Source organism: Phyllobates terribilis, unplaced genomic scaffold (assembly GCF_046119375.1).
Source record: "Phyllobates terribilis strain yellow unplaced genomic scaffold, ASM4611937v1 Scaffold_3__8_contigs__length_932513732, whole genome shotgun sequence".
Taxonomy (NCBI): Eukaryota; Metazoa; Chordata; class Amphibia; order Anura; family Dendrobatidae; genus Phyllobates; species Phyllobates terribilis.
Window position 1 is genome coordinate 728,302,251 of NW_027362763.1, and position 15,854 is coordinate 728,318,104.

The following is a 15,854-nucleotide window of genomic DNA, read 5'->3' on the forward strand; positions in this document are numbered from 1 at the left end:
ATTTCTCCGCCGTATCTCTGCATCATGAATCGTGGTATGTGTTAAAGGGGCCCACTGAGACTCTTTCGCCCGGGGCCCAGAAAAACCTGGAGCCGGCCCTGGCTGCTGATTTAGGGAGAGATATATACTGCGAAATAGTTAGTGTAGGGTCTGTAAAAGCTGCCAGATCAAACAAACAGTCCTTCTCAGGATTAATATCCATCCCAGATATCAGGCAGGCAAGCTGTATAGGAGACGCAGTGGTTATACCAGCAAACGCTGCATTACAGTCCTGTGTGCTCCTGTTGCTGAAATTGCTGGACGTAGCTCCAGGTCTCGGGGGCCAGGAAAAATCCTTTTTTTTTCATCTAAATCCTCTTTTTTTTTCCTCCTTCACACTGTACAAATACCCGTCTTATTAACCTTTTGGTGTCCCCCCCCCCCAAAAAAAAAAAGGTGTGTCTGTGACAGTTCAGACACAACTATATCTGTTGAAAATAGTCTGGCGTAGGCCAGAGAAGCAGAAGTGTGGTTTTGCAGTTCAACGGTTCAAACCTCTGTATTATCCACTTTTGGGCCATTTGTATCTAAAAAAAACTGTTTGAGTGTGTCGCTCACTGTTCAGCCGTAAATATATACAGTACAGACAAAATGTTTGGACACACCTTCTCATTTAAAGATTTTTCTGTATTTTCATGACTGTGAAAATTGTACATTCACACTGAAAGCATCAAAACTATGAATTAACACATGTGGAATTATATACTTAACAAAAAAGTGTGAAACAACTGAAAATATGTCTCATATTCTAGGTTCTTCAAAGTAGCCACCTTTTGCTTTGATGACTGCTTTGCACACTCTTGGCATTCTCTTGATGAGCTTTAAGAGGTAGTCACCGGAAATGGTTTTCACTTCACAGGTGTGCCCTGTCAGGTTTAATAAGTGGGATTTCTTGCCTTATAAATGGGGTTGGGACCATCAGTTGTGTTGTGCAGAAGTCTGGTGGATACACAGCTGACAGTCCTGCTGAATAGACTGTTAGAATTTATATTATGGCAAGAAAAAAGAAGCTAAGTAAAGAAAAGCGAGTGGCCATCATTACTTTAAGTAATGAAGGTCAGTCAGTCTGAAAAATTGGGCAAACTTTGAAAGTGTCCCCAAGTGCAGTTGCAAAAACCATCAAGCGCTACAAAGAAGCTGGCTCACATGAGGACCGTCCCAGGAAAGTAAGACCAAGAATCACCCCTGCTTCTGAGAATAAGTTTATTCGAGTCACCAGTCTCAGAAATCGCAGATTAATATCAGCTCAGATTAGAGACCAGGTCAATGCCACACAGAGTTCTAGCAGCAGACACATCTCTACAACAACTGTTAAGAGGAGACTTTGTGCAGCAGGCCTTCATGGTAAAATAGCTGCTAGGAAAACACTGCTAAGGACAGGCAACAAGCAGAAGAGACTTGTTTGGGCTAAAGAACACAAGGAATGGACATTAGACCAGTGGAAATCTGTGCTTTGGTCTGATGAGTCCAAATTTGAGATCTTTGGTTCCAACCACCGTGTCTTTGTGCGACGCAGAAAAGGTGAACGGATGGACTCTACATGTCTGGTTCCCACCGTGAAGCATGGAGGGGGAGGTGTGATGGTGTGGGGGTGCTTTGGTGGTGACACCATTGGGGATTTATTCAAAATTGAAGGCATACTGAACCAGCATGGCTACCACAGCATCTTGCAGCGGCATGCTATTCCATCCGGTTTGTGTTTAGTTGGATCATCATTTATTTTTCAACAGGACAATGACCCCAAACACACCTCCAGGCTGTGTAAGGGCTATTTGACCAATAAGGAGAGTGATGGGGTGCTACGCCAGATGACCTGGCCTCCAGTCACCAGACCTGAACCCAATCGAGATGGTTGGGGGTGAGCTGGACTGCAGAGTGAAGGCAAAAGGGCCAGCAAGTGCTAAGCATCTCTGGGAACTCCTTCAAGATTGTTGGAAGACCATTTCCGGTGACAACCTCTTGAAGCTCATCAAGAGAATGCCAAGAGTGTGCAAAGCAGTCATCAAAGCAAAAGGTGGCTACTTTGAAGAATCTAGAATATAAGACATATTTTCAGTTGTTTCACACTTTTTTGTTAAGTATATAATTCCACATGTGTTAATTCATAGTTTTGATGCCTTCAGTGTGAATGTACAATTTTCATAGTCATGAAAATACAGAAAAATCTTTAAGTGAGAAGGTGTGTCCAAACTTTTGGTCTGTACTGTATATTTAAAAAAGTCTGTTATACACCAGTAAATTATAACTGTGGTTTTGCTGTTCCACGGTAAAAAATCTCTATTATCCTGCTTTTGGCATTTTTTGCCGTAAAAAAAAACTAATAGTGTCTCACTGATTTTTCAGACACAAATATGTGGCTTCCTGCTGCGCATTGGTGCCACAGATCCTAGAGGGGTGCATGGACGGATTCCTCCACAAGAGGCCCTCATAGCATTCACACACCTCCACTTCCACCTCAGACCACCAGAGGGAGCCCGTTAGGGATATAAATAGGGAAGGTGGAGCTAGGCAGTTCAGTCAAGTCTGGAGTCAGTCTAAGTCGGTCTGGAGTCTGCAGTCTGGAGACTACAGTCAGTCTGCTGCAGCCAGATAGGTTGTCAGTCCAGCCCGACTCAGGGAGCTCAGGTTAGTGAGCCCAAGGCGTGCCGATGCCATAAGAGCGGTGAAGAGTAGCGAGGCCTACTGCCAGTGTGAAGCCTAGTGAGGGTCCCGAGTGTGGCCGAAGGCGAGTGGAGTAAGCGAGCTACATAGGGGGCAGAAGAGCTTAGCCAGCTCACCCCAAGACCATATACCGGACACCGGGTCCGTGTCTGCAAGGATCTCTAGGACCAGCAGAAACAACCGGAATCCCTGGCGAACTACATGTCCTAGGAACACCAGAAGCTGACCGTTATCCCAGGGTCAGGAATCACAGAGGCCCAAGAGACCAGGGAGTGTGATCTTCAACAGAAGACCCTACCACCTGGTCAGCAGATGCCACACAGAGACCAAGTTAGGCCTAGCTCCAGGCAGGTCATAAACTTACCAGGAAAAGGCAAGAAACAGGAGGCCCCACACTCGCTCACTGGGGAGAGTCCTGAAATGCACCCTTCACCCTACAGTGTCCTGGATCGTGCCTGAAACACCACCAGTAAAGGTACTGAAGTGAACTGTTGTGAGTGTGTGTGCCTATTCTTCTCCTGACCCAGCTGGGTCCTCTCTGTCCTGCATCCATTTTCCTACGCTGCCCTGAGGCCCCGCTCCACCTGTGGGGAGCCGCACCAACTAAAGTGCCTGACCACAGGCCTCAGAGGACTGTAGCAGCGCTGGTGATCCTCACCAGACACCATGGGTGGCGTCACGAACATTCCCCTTTCCCATAAACCTTGCCCCCATTATCCCTTGTTTTTAAGAGTGACCTCAGGGTACGGGCCCGGGTGCCGGCCACCGCGACATCCCCCAAAACTAACAGCAAGGCCCGGGCACCGATTAGTCTGTCCCCATCCCCTGGGCGCGTCATCTCTTCCTGGCGTCACGAACAAGATTCCGTGCCCGCTGCAATGACGGAGTGTTGTGCCCGTTGCCAGCGGGTACTGTGCGCATTTAATCAAAAACTGTGTATTTTAACTGTGGCGAAGATTGCTGCCATTGTTGTGCCGCCGAGCGGGAAGAAGAGCGTAACCGCGGGAAAACTGAGAGGCGAACCTGCTGAAGCGCGCGAAGCCCCGGACACGCCCCACGCCTCGACGTCAAACCAGGAAGCGTCAGGTCCTGGAATGAGCCCCATTGAGCACTCTGACGTAGGACGCAAGCGAAGCAAGGTCCTGAAGGAAGACCGTCACCTGCGGAGCTGCGGCCTACCGGAAGAAAAGAAAAGAAGGTAGGCCACGGTTCGCTAGGGGGGCGCCAGAATGTCCGAAGAACAGCACAACGCCGGAGTACCGGTTAACCGCCCTGATCTTCAACCCGCGCCCGGCGCCGAGGAGGCCGAAGCAGCCGCTCCACCAGCAGGGCTTGTAACCCCTGTCATACCCATGGCCCTACCGTACATCCCTGGAGCGAAATGGCTCCCCCAGTACAGCGGCAAACCAGATACCCTGTCTGGATTCAAAAGGAAAATATGCGGTATACTAGACATGTACTCTATGACAGGCAAGCAAAGAGCCGCTGTTGTATTGGGACAATTGACTGGTGCTGCGGAGCGAGAAGTAGAAACCTGGTCAGCCACAGACCAGGAGTCAGTGTCCGCAATCTTTAAAAAATGACAGACTATCTTTGAGAATCGTACTGAGACAGACCTCCGGATGAGGTTCTACAACTGCTCTCAGCAACCGGAGGACAGTGTTCAGGACTATGCCTGGCGTTTACAAGGGGCCCTGCGAGCTCTGAAACAGGTTAGTCCAGCCAGCATCAATGATGAAAATAGAATGCTGAAGGAACAGTTTATCCGGGGACTGAGGTCTCAGGAGGAGAGCAGGACTGTGCGTTGGTGGTCCCTGGATCATCCAGATGCCACCTTTGACACCCTTAAGGACATGGCTATAAAAGGACTGCCACCCCAATGCCTGTAGCGTCCACCTTTTCCCCGGTAGCTGCTGAAGCCAAGGTGCAAGCAACGACCCCTAGTGAGCTGCGCTCGGAAGTGCGTCAGTTGAGAAAACCCTGACCACTGTACTGAGTGCCGTGCAGCTGAGGACGGAGCCCGAGGCAGAAGGAAGGATCCTGCTAGCCGACAGCCCTGAGGATGTCCCCTGGATGAGAAGGAGGAGGAGGACAACGCCACCCCCTGGGAGGACCAGCGACCAACGCCGCCCGCCGAGGGACCTTGTCTGCCATCGCTGCCACAAGACAGGTCGCGCCATCCAGAGCTGTCCTTTAAAAGAGAAAACCCTGGGGCTGAGGGCCGACACCCAGGAGTAGACCCCTCAGGCCGCAGGTTCGTGGGAGGAAGACCTTTTCTGTCCATTGTGATGGACGGCATCGCGACACCCGCTCTGCTGGACACAGGATCTCAGGTAACCATCATGCCTGATGTCCTCTACAAGAGTTTCTGGTCCATAGACGAACTTCACCCACCAGATCCAAATCTTTCCGTCTATGCCTCAAACGGTCTCCCCTTTAACCTAGTCGGGGTTAAGGATGTGGCAGTAAAGGTGGGAAGAGTAGAACTAAAGGACCAGGGACTAATTGTAGTAGAGACTAATCCTGATGATACAGACTTGTATATGGTACTTGGCACAAATATTGTTAGTAACTGTTTGGGAGAAGTGTTGTTCTTGCTCCAACAGATAGCTGACACTGCCAGACCAGGGCAGAGAAGGGCGCTGCAGAAAGACATCCGAGCCCTTATGTACCAGCAACAGGTAAAGCTAACAGGCGGTGAAATTGGTAATATACGGGTGACAGACCCGGTACCCATTGTGATTCCCCCGATGAGTGAAATGCTGATTTGGTGTAGAGCAGCAATAGGTCTCAAAGGACGGAGCTACCAGGCGGTAGTAGAGCTCCTTAACTTGGAACATAGGCCTACACTCTTGACTGCCAGAGGGGTAGTGGATGTACGCAATGGGAGGGTGCCTGTACGCCTCCTAAACTATGGGGAGGACGAGGTTAGATTACCATGCTATGCCACTGTTGCCAAACTGTACACAGTAAATAACAACTCCATACACACGGCGGAGTCCTTAACCTCACCAGAAGAAGTAGAGGATAATGACCCGGCAACCCAGGTGGAGGATTGGTGTCAACAGCTCCATGTTGGGACAGACACCACTCCTGCCATCAGAAGCAGGGTGTACACCGGGTGGTTAGGGAATACGAGCAAGTATTCAGTAGTGTTGAGCCACCCCCGTAGTGTTCGAGTTCGGTTCGGTTCGTCGAACACCCGTGTGTTCGCCGAACTGTTCGTCGAACTGTTCCTCGAACACCTTCGAACACCGTTAAAACCAATGGCAGGCAAACAAAAACACATAGAAACACATAGAAAACACCTTCAAAGGTGTCCAAAAGCTGACAAACTGCTCAGAAGACACAACTAACACATGGAAAAGTGACAAGTACATATAGTCATGCGAAAAGAAAAGAGGTGGAGGAGTAAAAGGAGGGGGAGACACAGATATAGGCATGTCATGCCCTTCTAAAATCCAAAAAGTGAGAAGCCGAGACGGCCAGTCCGCTCCTGCCCGTGCCACCTCCGTGTCGCCGGGTTTGTGCCAGAGCCGCGGTGAACCCTGACGGCCAGCCCCCCTCTCCCAATACTGGTGCCTGTCCGCTGGTGGGTCGAGAGAGCCCCCCTGTGGTGGAGGCAGCTCTAAGCTTTTTAATTTAAATTGTCCCTCTAATTTGAATGAATACACTTTAAATCCATTTACAAGGATCTATTGGAGGGCAAGTCTCATGCCAGCAGCCGCGTAATTCCAGCTCCAGTAGCGTCCACTAAAGCTGCTGCAGTTAAAAAGCTTTTATAAGGATCGAGCTCGGCTGTCCACCGCAAGGCATCCTAGTGCCAGTCCCAGCCCCTATGCCTTGGGGTGCCTCCTGATGCTCTTCACTAAGTATCCCGTGGCCCCGAAGCATTTCCTTTGAAAAAATTAAGTGTCCAAACTACAGGTGGTGTAGCTTGCTTAACAGCCGGGATAATCCGCTGACTAGCAGACACTGCTACTAGGCACAAAGTATTTCCTGGGCTAGATGCAGTTAAAAATTTGTAAGTAGATACTCTCGTTGGATGCTGAGAAAGCATTCCATAGAGTCTCCTGGCACGCCATATATGATTCTCTTAAAAAGCTTGGGGTAGGGGTCTAGGGGACCCTTTTATAGCCAAAATCACGGCCCTGTATCACAATACGTCACCTAGGCTGAAGATAAATGGAACTGTAGCACCGAGGGCTCGGTTGCTACAGACGTATTGCACCTCACCCAGAGGTGTGATATCTCACTCTCAGATAAGGATGGAGTGTGGATCAGGACCCGACACCTGCATGCATTACACCACATTGCCGTGGGGCAGGGCGACCAATATGCCCCTGAGATGGGCACGACAGTCCCTGTCCCTGGCTGGAGTGGGGGGAGGGAACACTGAGGAAGGGGAACCCTGCAGTGCAGGAGCAGGGAGGAAGCAGTTCCTGGGTGCATTGAGAAGGGAGTATAAAAGGTGGGCACCATCTTAGTTCAGTGCAGAGAAGTCTGAGCAGAAGTGGCAGGGAGCAGGGGCTCTGCATGAGCTCTGCTCCGGAGGCGGGCCTAGTAACAGAGGCCCAGGCCTGCAAGAGGGAGAAGGAAGGAAGAGGAGCGGAGAAGGCTCCAGGAACGAGGAATGAAGGGATCCCAGGGGTGCGGACGGGCGAGTCGCCACCGCACGCCCGAATCCACCTGCGTGGAGGGGTCAGGCCAAAGGGGGAGACCGGTCCCCGAACTAGTGAAGGCAGGAAACGACCCTCAGCTAGAAACCGGAGGCTCTGACATTTTATGTGGCGCAGCCCCTTGCTCCACCCGCTAGGAAGGCACCACATAGGGTCAGGGAAACTGGCGCCAAGTTTACCAAGAGGAGGCCCGAGGCAGCCGGACAGAAGTGTTGGTAAGAAAGGCCAGACAAAGGACACACAAAGGGGGTCCTGTGAAGCGCTCCAAAGTTATCTGGGAGTTGTCTGAGCCCCTCACCTGGTGAGCACAGTACGACGTGGGCAGCCGTTACCTGCAGACGTGGTCTGGATAATAAGAACTGTGAGTAAAGGCCCTGAACTGCATCACTGACTCCGTGTCGTTACTGCTGCTGCCCTGCACCATCACCCCCATCCTCCGCATACACTGCCCTGAGGCTATACTCCTCCCGTGGGGAGTTATGCTACGCTCTGCTGCACCCACAACACCAGCCTTAGCGGTCTGCCCTGTAGCGGCGGTTCACTCTGACCGCAATCCACGGGTGGCGTAGTCGGACATTTAAACATCAAAACCACATAAATAGTTCCGCCACTGGTTTGACCGCCCTGAGCCACGGAACCGGATCGCCGCCACGAAGACTACAACCACCAGCATCCACCAAAAAGTGTCCGGCTCCGGGTGTCCCAAGGCCCAGGGGGTGCGTCAGAACATTTTCATCACCTTTCACAATCACCAATGGGACAAGGCAGGGATGTCCTCTGTCCCCTCTCTTATACATCCTAGTGACGGAGCACCTGCTCTCATCAATTCGCCATAACCCCAATATTAGGTGGATTGAGGTGGGAGGCACCGAGTACAAGTGCTCTCTATTTGCTGATGATGTCCTAGTATATATCACTCAATCACATATATCCATCCCTGCTGTTATGGCTGAAATAGATCACTTTGTTACATGGTAAAATTTTAAAATCAATGCAGCGAAGTCTGAGGCCCTCGATATCTCCCTCCCTAAATCCATATAGGATTCCATCCAGTCCAACTTTCCCTTTGCCTGGCCCTCACAGGGTATCAAATACTTAGGAATTCCTATTCATAGAGACCTCTCCCATCTATGTTATCTTAATTTTGGGCCCTTTATTGAACAATTCCATACAGACCACGGTTGGCAAGTTAGAACTGTAAGATTCACTACGTGAACCACTGGTGTTTTGTGGAAAAGCACATGTACACCGCGTTCCAAATTATTATGCAAAAAGTGTTTAGGAGTGATAAGGGAAGAATTTGTTTGTTTGTCAGTTAAACTCATTGATGGTGATGTGTGTCAGGGCTCTTTATATCACTGTAAGCAATTGCAGACACCTGTGCTAATTAGTTTGGCAGGTGTGTCCAATGAAAGGCAAGACTACTTAAGAAGGCTCTCTCACATTATTAAGCAGCCTACATTTTCTGCCAAAATGGGAAAGAAAAAGGATGTGTCGGCTGCTGAGAAGCAACAAATTGTGGAGTGTTTAGGTCAAGGCATGACTACAATCAACATTGTGCGATGATCAGGATGAAGTGTCTTGGCAATCAAGAAGTATGTAGCTGATTCACAGTACACACGTGTGCGTGCTGATAAGGGCAAATTGAGGACTCTTTCCTACAGGCAATTACGTCAGGTTGAAACAGCAGCGGCAAAAAAGCCTTGTCATAGCAGCAGACAAGTTTTTGAAGCTGCTTGTGCCTCCAACGTCCCCCGAACAACAAGATGCAGGGTCCTTCAGAGGTTTGCAGCTGTGCATATGCCATCCTGTCGACCTCCTCTATCCACTTCACACAAGCAGAAACGGCTCCAGTGGGCCAAACATTACATGAAGACTGATTTCAAAACTGTTTTGTTCACGGATGAGTGCCGTGCAGCGCTCGATGGTCCAGATGAATGGAGTGGAGGATGGCTGGTTGATGGACACCCCACGCAAACACGGCTACAGCGCCAACAAGGAGGAGGTGGAGTAATGTTTTGGGCTGGAATCATGGGGAGAGAGATTGTCGGCCCCTTTAGGATCCCTGAAGGCGCTAAAGATGAACTCCATAATGTATGTGGATTTTCTCAAACAGCACTTCCTGCCATGGTTCAAGAAGAAGAACCGTGTATTTCACAGCAAGATCATTTTTCTGCATGATAATGCACCATCTCATGCTGCACATAAAACATCTGCATCTCTGGCTGATATGGGCATAAAAGGGGACAAACTTATGGTGTGACCCCCATGCTCCCCTGACCTCTACCCCATTCAGAACCTTTGGAGCATCATTAAAAGGAGTGTCTATGATGGCGGGAGGCAGTTCACATCTAAGCAACAGCTCTGGGAGGGTATTCTGTCCTCATGCAAAACAATTGAAGCAGAAACCATCCAAAACCTGACAAATTCAATGGACGAGAGAGTTCAGAAGCTCCTTTCGAACAAGGGGTCCTATGTGAAAATGTAACATCACCTAGAATAAAGTTTTGAGTTGAAAACTGTTTGATTTCAGTTTCTAACAACCTGCTAATGCTTACAATTTCAAAAATGACCATTTTTTCGGTCTTTATTAAAATGAAAAGGTTGATCGAAAAGTTTGGGGGATCTAAGAGTGTGGCAACCCAGTAGTCATGATTACTTCGAATTCTGACAATATGAGGGTCATGCTGCAGGTAGTGCAGCAAGAAGGCACTTATGTGTCTTGCGCATCTCGGAGCCCCAAAATTATTTTCCGGGCTAGATGCAGCTAAAAATTATTTTTAATTTTAAATCTGGTGAAGCTTATTATAGATGGCCTAATAGGATCAGTGCTGCACACTGCTACAAAGCCCAAATTATTTTCCAGTCAAGATACAGATAAACATGATTAGTAATTTGAAAGCTTAAAACGGTTGGTAGGGTGATTTTAACCAATCATCAAGCTTTTACTCTCCCCAGGATGACACAGGGGTAGAAAAGTCGTTTCGGATCCATGATTTGTTCATCTTTATGAACGTGAGTCTGTCTACATTATCAGTGGAGAGCCGCGTGCGCTTATCTGTCAGCACACCACCAGCAGCGCTGAACACACGTTCAGACAGAACGCTGGCTGCGGGGCATGACAAGATCTCCAAGGCGTAAGTGGCTAGCTCCGGCCATTTATCCAGATTGGAAGCCCAAAAAGAGCAAGGGTCCAGTGACACAGTCGTGGCTTCAATGTTTACTTGGAGATACTCCTGTACCATCGTCTCTAGGCGTTGACTATGTGTCAGACTTCTTGTCTCCTGTGGCCTTGCAAAGGATGGGCTAAAAAAGTGGTGAAATGATTCCGCAAAATTGATGTTACCAGCAGATACTGTGGTTCTGTTACGGTTTGAGTGCTGAACACTTGACGGTCCCACGGTTGGCAAGTTGGAACTGTGAGATTCACTACGTGCACCACTGGTATTTTGTGGAAAAGCACATGTAAGATTCTGCAACAGTCTCTGCTGATACTCCTGCATGCGTGCATCCCTTTCTATGGCAGGAATAATTTCTGCAAATTTACTTTTGTACCGGGGATCTAACAGTGTGGCAACCCAGTAGTCAGGATTATTTCTAATTCTCACAATTCGAGGGTCATGTTGCAGGTAGTGCAGCAAGAAGGCACTCATGTGTGTTGCGCATCCAGGAGCACCAAGTCCCTGTTGTGTTGGTGGCGAGGTAACAATCATGCTTCCTTCCTCTGTCCTCTCCCCCCAACCTCGCACAACAGAAATGTGATCAAGGTCTCCCTCATCTGATGAGTCTTCCATCAGTTCGTCCTCCACTTCTTCCTGGGCTCCTGCACCTTCCTCACTAGTTTGGCTGCTACCATGCGCCCTGGTAAAACCATCTCCCCCACCCTCACATGCCTGCCGCCTTGGTGCTGCCGACCGTCTGGACCTTGCAGATGTTAGCCCTTCCGCATACAACTCCTCCTCCTCTACTTCCTCCACCTCCTCTTGTGCCACCACCTGACTCCGAATTCTGTTTAACATGTGCTCCAGCATGTAAATCACCGGAATAGTCATGCTGATAATGGCATCGTCAGCACTAAACATCTTCGTCGCCATTTCAAAACTGTGCAGAAGGGTGCATAGGTTCCTGATCTGAGACCACTCCTCCAGCGTGATTTGCCCCACCTCTGAATCTCGTTGGCCCAGGCTATACGTCAGAACGTATTGCACCAGGGCTTGTCGGTGCTGCCACAGTCGCTGCAACATGTGCAGAGTTGAATTCCACCGGGTAGGCACATCGCATTTTAGCCGGTGAAGTGGCAGGCCCAACGACTTCTGTAGAGATGTAAGTCGCTGAGCTGCGGGATGCGAACGGCGGAAGTGAGCACACAGCGACCGTGCCCTCTGCAGAAGGCCATCTAGTCTGGGATAGTGGGCTAAAAATTGCTGGACAACCAGGTTCAACACGTGAGCCATACAAGGCACGTGTGTGACATTGCCCCGGCGAAGGGCCGCACCCAGGTTTGCAGCATTGTCGCACACGGCCTTCCCTGGTTTCAGGTCCAGTGGAGACAACCATTCATGAAATTGGTTCTCCAGAGCTGACCACAACTCCTCAGCTGTGTGACTCACATTTCCCAGACATTTCAATGTAAAAACCGCCTGATGACGTTGAGCCCTACTGCCAGCATAGTAAGGAGGTGTGCAGGATCCCTTCTGCGCAGTTAGAAAGCTTGTGGCATAACCAGACAGGCTTTGGGTGCAGGTGGAAGACCGAGAGGAGGTTGAGGAGGCAGAAGCAGTGGAGGAACTTTGACATAAAGAGGATTGACGCACAACTCGTGGGGACGGCAAGACTTGGACAGCAGCCCCTTGTCCTGCTGTCACCATAGTTACCCAGTGCCCAGTCAGCGACATGTAACGCCCCTGTCCATGCCTACTCGTCCAAGTGTCTGTGGTGAAATGCACCCTGTCACACACAGAGTTTCTCAAAGAAGCGGTGATGTTGTGTGCGACATGCTGGTGGAGCGCAGGCACACCTTTCTTTGAGAAGTAGTGCCGACTGGGCATCTGGTACTGGGGCACTGCGACGGACATAAGGTCTCGAAAATCCTCTGTGTCCACCAGGCGGAAAGGCAGCATTTCTGTAGCCAAGAACTTGCAGATGGTGAAATTCAACCTCTTAGCTTTCTCATGGCTAGGAGGAAATGGTCTTTTACTTGTCCACATCTGAGGGACCGAGGGCTGGCTATTGTGCTTAGACGGGGTTGATAAGGGTGTCCCCGGCAAACTGCCGGTCTGTGAGGAAGATGCAGGCGGACATGTTAGGTTGCCTTGATCCAAAGGTGGTGCTATCGATGTCGGACAGCGCTCAACACCAGCTGGTGTTACCACCTCCAAAGAAAATGATGACCTGCCAATCACGCTGGCTGTTGCGGGTAAAGAGGTGGCAGGTCTGCGCCCCAAAACAGGTGTGACTGCTGTCCCCCCAGTCACAGAGGATGAAGAGGCCGCGGATGCACAAGATATGGCAGACGGTGATTGGCCCGGCCGGCTAGGCCGCATTGTAGCACACTGAGCTTCCCACTGCAACTTATGCTTCATGTCCATGTGCCGGTTCATGCATGAAGTACTCAAACTATGTATTTTTTGGCCTCTACTTAGCTTTTGCTGACAAATGTTACAGATAACACGAGTTGGGTCATCTTTATCGATCTGAAAAAATGCCCAGGCTATGCAAGGCTTAGCACCCATGCGACCTGAAGAGCCACCACGACTTGTGGTGAGAGGCAGAGTTGTGTTTGAGGATGCAGTTGTTGACGTGCTTCCAGTACTACGTCTCTGTCCAGGAAGGCGCAACCTGACCTCGTCGTCACTAGCATCTTCCTCCACCTCCTCTGCTGACCTCATCTCTTGGCTGACTGTGGGTTGACAGTAAGTGGGATCTCCGACCTCATCATCATCACCCTGTGCGTTATCACACCCGTCGTCCTCAGAGCCAACCTCTTCCTGCCCTGACAAAAAACTAAAGTTGTCGCTCCAATCAGGTATTTGAGTCTTATCATCGTCTTCCTCATTGTCTCCACCAACAGGAGTTACAGTTTGGGAATGAGGGTCTACATTATGGTCAGAACCTTCTGTGTCTGGTCCTGGATCCGACTCATAAAGATTCTGGGCATCAGTGCAGATCATTTCCTCGTCTGGATTCACAGAAGCGCTGGAGTCGACCTCTGATTCCCAGGCTATAGTATGAGTAAACAGCTCTGCAGACTCAACCATCTGTTCTACCTCATACTCAGACGGGCAGCTGGAGATTTGGGAGCTGTGAGGAAGCAAGTGCGATTTGGGTGACACCTTTGAGGACTGGAGTATTTGTGATGTTGAAGTTGATGTGGAGGAGAGCCCACTTAAAGGAGCACTTGATATCCGTTGAAGCACCTGCTGTTTTTGTGCCTCATCTGGAATTTGTAGCGATTGGCGTGGCCGTAAGAAAGGGATCTTATCACATTGTCCGCTAAAAGAAGTAGACATTTTAGTTTGGCTGGAAGATGGTCTTTCTTCTGCACCTACCCCACGGACACAACCTTTTTTCCCCTTCCCAACACGCCTATTCCCCTTTCCACCAGCAGCAGGCCTTTTTCCACTCATTTTGGTGGTTAACTAATTCACAACTCTGGAGTTGTTTGCACAAAAAAACAATGGATGGTAACCGAGCAGAGCTGAGTGGCCAAACTGTGGTATTAGGCCAAAACTATTGGCTGGGCTAGATGCAGAAAAAAATTATTTTTAATTTGCAACCTGATGGAGGTCAGTATAGATGGACTAATAGACCAAGTCCCACACACTGCTAGAAGCCCAAATATTTTTTCAGAGCTAGATGCAGAAAAAAATTATTTTTAATTTGCAACCTGATGGAGGTCAGTATAGATGGACTAATAGACCAAGTCCCACACACTGCTAGAAGCCCAAATATTTTTTCAGAGCTAGATGCAGAAAAAAATTATTTTTAATTTGCAACCTGATGGAGGTCAGTATAGATGGACTAATAGAACAAGTCCCACACGCTGCTAGAAGCCCAAATATTTTTTCAGAGATAAATGAAGAAAAAAATTATTTTTAATTTGCAACCTGATGGAGGTCAGTATAGATGGACTAATAGACCAAGTCCCACACACTGCTAGAAGCCCAAATATTTTTTCAGAGCTAGATGCAGAAAAAAATTATTTTTAATTTGCAACCTGATGGAGGTCAGTATAGATGGACTAATAGACCAAGTCCCACACACTGCTAGAAGCCCAAATATTTTTTCAGAACTAGATGCAGAAAAAAATTATTTTTAATTTGCAACCTGATGGAGGTCAGTATAGATGGACTAATAGACCAAGTCCCACACACCGCTAGAAGCCCAAATATTTTTTCAGAGCTAGATGCAGAAAAAAATTATATTCAGTTTGCAACCTGATGGAGGTCAGTATAGATGGACTAATAGAATGATGCTATGCCCAAAAGATTTTACTTCACTAGGTGCAGTAAAAAAATTGGTATTCTATACACAGGTGGTATATCTTGCAACACAGATAGGCTACTCCACTGACTAACACACTCTGCAATAGGCCAAAAAGGATTAGCTTTGCTAGATTCAGCCAAATGCTGTGAAAAAAACTTGCACAGCACTGGCACAGACCTGCCTGGCAAAAACTGATAGGAACTGATGTAACCTAGTCCTGAAAAGGACTCCAATTACAATTAGTCTTTACTCCCACAATCTATCTATTTAAGAGCACAGACCTGCCTGATAAAAGTCGTAGGAAATGCTGTAACCTAGTCCTTAAAAGGACTGCAATCACAACTATTCCCTACTCCCAAGCTATCTGTATATTTGTGCGAAAATTGGCTTGAAATTAACAAGGTATAGCGCACACAGCAACAGCGGTGCCGTCTAACACGCAGCTGCAGCAGTGAGAAAATGGTGGCGACGGGGAAAATGGCTTGGTCTTATAGGGCAAGGACATGTGACATACACTGCCAATCACACATGCCCTTGCTTGTGTGAAAAAAAGCACTTCGCTCCGTGTGTGCGCTGCTGATAGGCTGACAGATTGCACCTCCCCACTGCAAATGCGGGAAAGAGAAAAAAAAATGGAGATCTTCATTGTTCCTGCAGAGATCCATCCCCTGCCCCTCCCCCCGCCCCGCTGTACACTCAAACTGCGTATTAACATTAATTTTCATCATTACTGAGAAAAAATCCAGTTATGATTTTGGTGCACGAACAGTTATCGAACATAACCTCGAACAGCCGAATTTTTCTCAAATTGTTCGTGTTCGCCGACCGGCTCGAACACCGCCCAAAACAGCTCGAATTTGAGATTGGCGAACAGTTCGAGTAGAACAACGCTCATCTCTAGTATTCAGTAAGCACCCACTTGACTTCGGGAGGATTAAGGGGGTTCAACACCATATCCCACAGGTGACTATCCACCCATCAAAGAACGTT